The sequence below is a fragment of the Nomascus leucogenys genome, chromosome 9, assembly GCF_006542625.1.
Source record: "Nomascus leucogenys isolate Asia chromosome 9, Asia_NLE_v1, whole genome shotgun sequence".
Classification (NCBI taxonomy): domain Eukaryota; kingdom Metazoa; phylum Chordata; class Mammalia; order Primates; family Hylobatidae; genus Nomascus; species Nomascus leucogenys.
In genome coordinates this window covers 59,903,517-59,911,393 of record NC_044389.1, presented here as the reverse complement: position 1 = coordinate 59,911,393, position 7,877 = coordinate 59,903,517, and the positions used below count along the sequence as shown (strand labels likewise).

The window sequence follows — 7,877 nt, the reverse complement described above, 5'->3', positions numbered from 1 at the left end:
TGGGAACCTTGGTGTCCACAACCCCTTATCTTAACCCAGACATTCATTTCGACTGATTCTAGGTTTTTAGACAACAATTTAATTCTTTCAACTAATTGCCAATTCAAAAATCCTTGAATCGGCTGTGTGGTGGCTCAAGCTTTTAATCCCAGCACTTTGGGAGGCTGGAGCAACCATGCCGAGAGTTTGAGACAAGCCTGGCCAACATGGTGAAACCGTCTCTACTAAAAAAATATGAAAATTAGCTGGCCGTGATGGCACACGCCTGTAATCCCAGCTACTCAGGAGGCTGAGGCAGGAAAACTGAAAGTCACTTAAGCCTGGGAGGTGGAGGTTGCAGTGGGGCTGTCATCGTGCCACTGCACTCCAGCCTGGGCGACAGAGCAAGACTCTGTCTCAAAAAAAGAAAAAAAGAAAGGAAGGAAAAAAAAGAAAAAGATAGAGAAAGAAAAGAAAATCCTTGAGTCCACTTATTACCTGGAATCCCCTCACCCCCCACCCTCCCTGTTTCCAGTTGTCCCACCTTTCTGGACAGACGAATGTACATCATACATGTATTGATCCGTCTCCCTAAATTGTATAAATCCAAGCTACCACCCTAGGCACATGTTCTTAGGACCTCTTGAGACTGCGTCTTGGGCCATTGGTCACTCCTATTTGGATCAGAATAAATCTCTTCAAATGTTTTACAGACTTTGACTCTTTCCCTTGGCAAATGTTTCTACTGAAGTCTTTTGAGATACAACTTTCAAATAGGTGGTTGCTGTTTCATCTCTGTGGCTCCTCTTAATGAAGCATGAAACCAATGATCCCTTCTGGTGAGACTTTCCTAAATCACTCCCTAAATATGAGAAACCTAAAGCCAGTTTATATTGAGTATTGGCCCAAGTTTAGAAAGCAGCTTGAGACGGCAGCAGAGCCGCGCCGGAAGTGCGGCACCGTCACTAGAGCGGAAGCTGTAGGTGCATTGTGGGAAGCACTTTATTATCCACAGCCAAACCGCTAGTGTGATGAAACTAACTTACAAGAAAAGGGCTGGGTTTTGTAAATGACACAGGCTCTAAAAAGCTTGGAAGCGCTGCAACTTTTGGCAGGAATCAGGGTTAGCAGGACCTCAGTGGCTCACTGCTGCTAAATGCAGGCTGGCTCTCTGCGTGCTCCAGCGTCAGCTAGAACTGATGTCTCTATGGTCAAGTAAACAGAGCGAGTGTTGTCTTCCCCATGCAGTGGGGTTGTGCAAAATCAGTAGCTGCTACACTAGAAAGATGGTGGAGCAAGGGCAAAGAAAAATCCCTTTGGTTCCAGAAAATCTCCTGAAAAAGGGGAAGGCTTATCAAGGCCTCAAAGCCACCCAGGCAAAGCAGGCACTTTTGGCAAAGAAGGAGCAGAGGAAAGGAAAAGGGCTCAGGTTTAAGCGACTGGAATCATTCCAACATGATTCCTGGCGGCAGAAACATGACAAGGTGCGTCTCAGACCACTAGAAGTGAAACCTCATGCCTTGGCATTGCCAGATAAACATTCCTTGGCCTTTGTCGTGTGCATCAAAAGGATTGATGGCATAACTTTACTGGTGCAGAGAACCATTGCAAGACTTCGCCTAAAGAAAAATTTTAATGGTGTCTTTGTAAAAGCCAACCCCCAAGAACCTAAAAATGCTGCGTATAGTGGAACCTTATGTGACCTAGGGATTTCCAAATCTGAAGTCTGTCCAGGAATTTTGAATTTTGAAACATGGACAAGCCAAGGTCAAGAATAAGACCATCCCTCTGACAAAAAGCACAGTGATTGAGAAGCACCTGGGGAAGTTTGGTGTCATTTGCTTGGAAGACCTCATTCATGAAATTGCCTTCCTAGGGAAGCATTTCCAGGAGAGCTCATGGTTCGTGTGCCCTTTCCACCACTCAGTGGCCCGTCGTGCTACCAAAAATAGAGTGGGCTTCCTCAAGGAGATGGGCACAGCTGGCTATCAGGGTGAATGCATCAATCAGCTCATCCGCCAGCTGAACTAGACTCAGTTGCCAAACGGCAGTAAATTTTTATCAATGAGGTGGAAGCACGCGTTTTTGTTTTTTTGGAAATTTTTATCAAGTATCTTCAGAGAAGATTATTTCCTGCCTTATCTTCAAACACTGGAAAGGAAGGGTCAAAGGCAGTAGCTGGCCGGGAACAGTGGTTCACGCCTGTAATCTCAGCACTTTGGGAGGCTGAGGTGGGAGGATCACCTGAGGTCGGGAGTTTGAGACCAGCCTGACCAATATGGAGAAACCCCATCTCTACTAAAAATACAAAAATTAGCCGGGCATGGTGGCACATGCCTGTAAACCCAGCTACTCGGGAGGCTGAGGCAGGAGAATCGCTTGAACCCGGGAGGCAGAGGTTGTGGTGAGCAGAGATCACACCATTGCACTTCAGCCTGGGCAACAAGAGTGAAACTCTGTCTCAAAAAAAAAAAAAAAAGAAAAGAAAAGACAGTAGCTTATGTTCATGGCAAGCACCTCTCATCACAGTCCAGTTCCAAGGAAAAATTTCAGCATTTTCTACATTGGCTGCCGCCTCGTCTGAAATCAGCATATTCCATGGAAGAAGAAGTCCTGCTTTTGTTGCATCTTCTATCCTAGGGTTTAATGTTGGTAAATGAGTAACTCTAGCATTTGTACAAGGTTCCCTAAGACTCCTGCAGCAGTCGACCAAGCCCAGGGACACAATTGAATCTGGAGATTCCTGGGACCTTGTTTTGAAAAAGACTTGAAATACACACAGGAAGAAAGGCACAAAAATAAATGTTCACTTGTCTCTGAAAAAAAAAAAAAAAAAAGGCAGCTTGAGGCTTACTTGACTTATTCCCTCTGAGCACTTTCCCCACTTAATATTAAGGAGGAGGTCTTTATATTATTTGGTGAATGGGGACTTTTATTTCTCTTAATATCTTGATGCCAAGTTGGTTTAGAACATTTACTCCTCTTACATTCTATCTCTGTATAGAGAAATGAAAAATATTTTAGAAGTTGTTAAAAGAATCCTAAAGTGTGGGCAGATGCTAAGTGATTATGACAGTAAATAATTTCCTTTGTTCCTGTAGGCTTTAATATCTCTCCTACAAGATAGTACCTTCATAAATTGTCTTGTGGAAACATCTAAAAATGTCATTTAGGACAAAAGAGAATAGAAGCTTCTGTCATTAAACATGAAATAGCCTTGCTTTCTTTACTCCTAAAAATGTAGGCAGTATTTCTAGAAACATTTAATGATAGCGAACCACTTCCTGGCCATCAATTTGATTCCCTTCCATTTTCCTAGACTTCTGAAGAGGTCTCACTTTACACTACTTTGCATTACAGAACAGTCTTTATACTTTTTTTTTTTTTTTTTTGAGACAGGGTGTCTCTCTGTCACCAATGCTAGAGTGCAGTGGCGCTATCTCAGCTCATTGCAACCTCTGCCTCCCAGGTTCAAACGACTCTCCTGACTCAGCCTCCAGAGTAGCTGGGATTACAGGCACACACCACCGTGCCCGGCTAACTTTTTGTATTTTTAGTAGAGACGGGTTTTTGCCATGTTGGCCAGGGTAGTCTCAAACTTCTGGCCTCAAGTGATCCGCCTGCCTCAGCCTCCCAAAGTGCTGGGCTTACAGGCATGAAACATCACACCCGCCCACTGTCTTTATTCTGATAGCTGTTTCTCACGTGCTTCCTTACTCTGCTCCTCTGTGATTTGAAGCAAGATATAGTTTAATTTCAAGATTTAATATTCTTGAAATAAATTTCAAGATTTTGAAGCAAGGTATAGTTTAATTTCAAGATTTAATATTCTTGAAATAAAACAAGCCTGAAATCCTTTTCCAGTAAAAATCTACTCTTTAGACACACAAATAACTGCATATTAGATTTTTAAAAATATTTAAGATTAAACACAAGCCAAAAATCACCATAAGGTGACTATTTTTGTCCTAAAATTTAGTGCAAGCCAGAAACTTCCAAGGCAGAGGCAGTAAAGAGCAGTGATTGAAAGCATACCATGCTTTGGAGACAGTCAACCTGGGTTTGAATCCTGGCTGTGCCCCTCTAAGCTATGTGATCAATATTGGGATATACTTTACCTCTTTATCTTTTGTAAAATAGGAACAACAAAAATACCTACTATAGAGGAGTGCTGTGGGGATAAACACAAAAGAATGCAATAAAAATGCTTAGTATAATGTTTGGTACGTAGTGAGTGATCAACATGTATTAGTTATTATTATTCTCTTTCTCCTTTTTTTTTCAGAGACATGGTTTTTCTGTGTTGCCCAGGCTGGTGCAAACTCCTGGGCTTAATGATCCTCCCACCTTGGTCTCCCAAAGCGATGACAGGCATGAACTACCACACCTAGAAATGCCATGTAGAATGGTAGTCTGACTTTACTATTTAGAATTACTAAATACAAATTATTTACCAATACACGGATAATATGTCTTCTTTATATGTCTTATTTATTTTCTCGGGGAATTTCATAAACTTTTGATTTTTTACAACTACAATTCATTGTAAAAACAATTATTAGTTATTAAAAAAAATATGGCCAGGCACAGTGGCTCAAGCCTGTAATCCCAGCACTTTGGAAGGCCGAGGCAGGAGGATTACCTGAGATTAGGAGTTCGAGACCAGCCTGACCAACATGGTGAAACTGTCTCTACTAAAAATACAAAAATTAGCCAGGCGTGGTGGTGCGCGCCTTAATCCCAGCTACTCAGGAGGCTGAGGCAGAAGAATCGCTTAAACCTGGGAGATGGAGGTTGCAGTGAACTGAGATTCCACCATTGCACTCCAGCCTGGGCGACAAGAGTGAGACTCTGTCTCAAAAACAAAACAAAACAAAAAGTGAATTAAAGTATGGTCTTACAAATGAATACTGAAGAACAAGAATGTCCATATTGGTTGTGCACAGTGGCTCATGCATGTCATCCCAGCACTTTGGGAGGCTGAGGTAGGTGGATTGCTTGAGCCCTGACATTGAAGATCAGCCTGGGCAACATGACAAAACCCTGTCTCTACAAAAAATACTAAAGTTAGCTGGGCATGGTGGTGCACACCTGTATTCCCAGCTACTTAGAAGTCTGAGGTGGAAGGATCGCTTGAGCCTACAAAGTTGAGGCTGCAGTGAGCTGAGATCACACCACTGCACTCCAACCTGGGTGACAGGGCGAGACCTTGTCTCAAAAAAAAAAAAAAAAGAAAGAAAGAAAATATCCGTATTTTTTGTTCAGACAACTGCAACTAGTTACTTATCCACCTATTAATTACTTGTAATTATATTTATAGTAATGTAGATTAAATTGTCACTGGCAATCTCATAGGCAGTAAGATAGTTTTAATAAGGATACATATATAATTAAATGGGAGCTCTTAAAGACTCCTGGTAAATTTTAATTGGTTTAATCTTCTGCCTTGCAACTGGCAATTGGTATTCAGTAAAAGCCATAAAAACATAATATTGTTGGACCTAGGAATAGCCCCAAAGAGGTTATGAATGAAGATGTTAATTGAATTATTTTTTCATTTTTTGGGTAGCAGCTTTCTTATTATATAATTCAAACACCATAGAAGTAATACATTTAAAGTGTACAATTCAATGGTTTTTAGTACAGGTTGCGTATCCCTAATACAAAAATCTGAAATGCTCCAAAATCCAAAACTTTTTGAGTGCCAACATGACACTCAAAGGAAATGCTCATTTTGGATTTCCAGACTAGGTTGCTCAACCAGTAAGTATATAATTTAATGCAAACATTTCCAAAACTGAAAAAAAAAGTCTAAAATTCAAAATACTTCTGGTCTCAAATATTTTGGATAATACTCAACCTGAATATTCAGAGTTGTGCAACCATCAACACAATCAATCTCAGAACATTTTTCTCACCTCAAAAAGAAACCTTAAAAATTTAGTTGGGCATAGAGGCATGCACCTGTGGTTCCAGCTATACAGGAGGCTGAGGCAGGAGGATTGCTCGATCCTGGAGGTCAAGGCTACAGTGAGCCATGTTCACGCCATTGCACTCCAGCCTGCAGCCTGGGTGACAGAGCAAGACCTTCTTTCCAAAAAAAAAAAAAAGAAAAAAAGAAACTCCCATATCATTTAACTATCATCCCCTAATCCCATGCTTGTCCCTAGCCCTAAGCAACCACTTCCTTACTTTCTGTCTCTATATATTTGCCTATTCTGGACATTCATATAGGTGGAATCATATAATATGTGGTCTTTTGTGATTGGCTTCTTTCATTTAGCATACTGCTTTCAAAGGTTATGCATGTTATAGCACGTATTAGTATTTTCTTTTTATGGCCCAATAAGATTCCATTGTATAGGTAGGGTGTGATGGCTCATGCTTGTAATCCCATCACTTTCAGGCTGAGGAGGGAGAATTGCTAGAGGCCAGGAGTTTGAGACCAGCCTGGACAACATAGGAAGTCTCATGGCACTCCAACCTGCGCCACGGAGCCAGACCCCATCTCTTACAAATAAAAATTTGATTGTATATAGATGTATCACATTTGATTTATACATGCGCCAGCTGATGAACATTTAGGTTGTTTCATCTTTGGCTATTATGAATAATGCTAACATTTGTAAAAAAAAGTTTTTGCATGGACAAATATTTTCATTTCTCTTGGGCATATATTTAGGAGTGGAATTTGCATTATTCTTATTGGAGTGAGAATCAGAAGCAACAATGGAATTACGTCACACTCTCAATAGTATTATGCATAAATGCTACACTCTCAAGAGTAACATGCAGAAAAATGGTGGCTTTGTTGAATGAAGACCATATAATAATAGGCTACATGAAGTGAAAAGAAGAAGAAAAAAAAAAAAGGATACAACCCACTTGAAATCCTCCTAGGGCTTCCCATGGGACTTCCCATTCCTTCTTCTGTTCTACGGCATCTGTCCTCTGCTTCCACATCCTGCCTCAGTTGTCTGAGGGCCAGCCGCACTAGCTTTCAGAGATTTTTAGAACGTCTCAGCTTCGGAGCCTTTTCCCATAACCTCCTCTGCTTGTATCATTCTTTGCCCAGTGGTTTCAAGTCTCATCTTAAATGTCACTTCTTCAGAAAAACCTTCTCTGATATCCCAAACCAGGCGAAAGGCAAATGTTTCCATAGCAGCCGGCGATTTTCCATCTTAATGGTTTTGATACCAGAATTGTTTACTTGATCAAATATTGAGAGCCTTTAATACGCAGGGGTAGAGGGTGAAACAAAACACGCAAGATCCCTGCCGTTTGCGACCTTATATTCTAGGGAGGGGATATATGCACAAGTAAACAAGTAAATGTACTTGGTAATTTTACATAGTGATAATTAGCTCAACGGTTTATCCTGTTTGGACTGTTAACTCCATGAAGGCAGGAGCTATGTCTGTCTTGGCTACTTCCAGTTTGCTAAGAGTCTGGCCACTAAATAAGCTCAATACATGTTTTTTCACTGACAGTTAAAATAACTATATAAAAGAAATGGAAAAAACAAACGAGACTTCTATAAATGGTTGAAATCTAGCTCTTCCTCTTTCAAAACTCTGTAATACTACATATTTTTAAATAATTAAAACAATTAAAATAGCAAAAAGTTACCGTTTGTACTAACAGAACCCCAAATAAAACCCATTTATGTCACCACACATTCGTTAAGCACCTCGTAATAAAACCTATTCAGAAATACTCAGACGTGTTGGTTAAGTGGATAAAATCCCCTTGGCGCATTGCCAAGCAGGTTCCTCGCCGTCAGCAGCATAATTTATAGTGTTTCACTGAGGCCTTAAGCACCCATGATTTGATTCTCCCTAATTTTCCAATTTCTAAAACCCTTTAGAATCTCCCTCCACCCATACGATGTGGCAGCG

At 40.8% G+C, this 7,877-nt stretch overlaps 1 pseudogene; it reads left to right on the top strand.

Moving 5' to 3' along the window:
• Positions 1-1,099: 1,099 nt before the first annotated feature.
• Positions 1,100-2,141, top strand: LOC100604786 (annotated as a pseudogene).
• Positions 2,142-7,877: the final 5,736 nt, after the last annotated feature.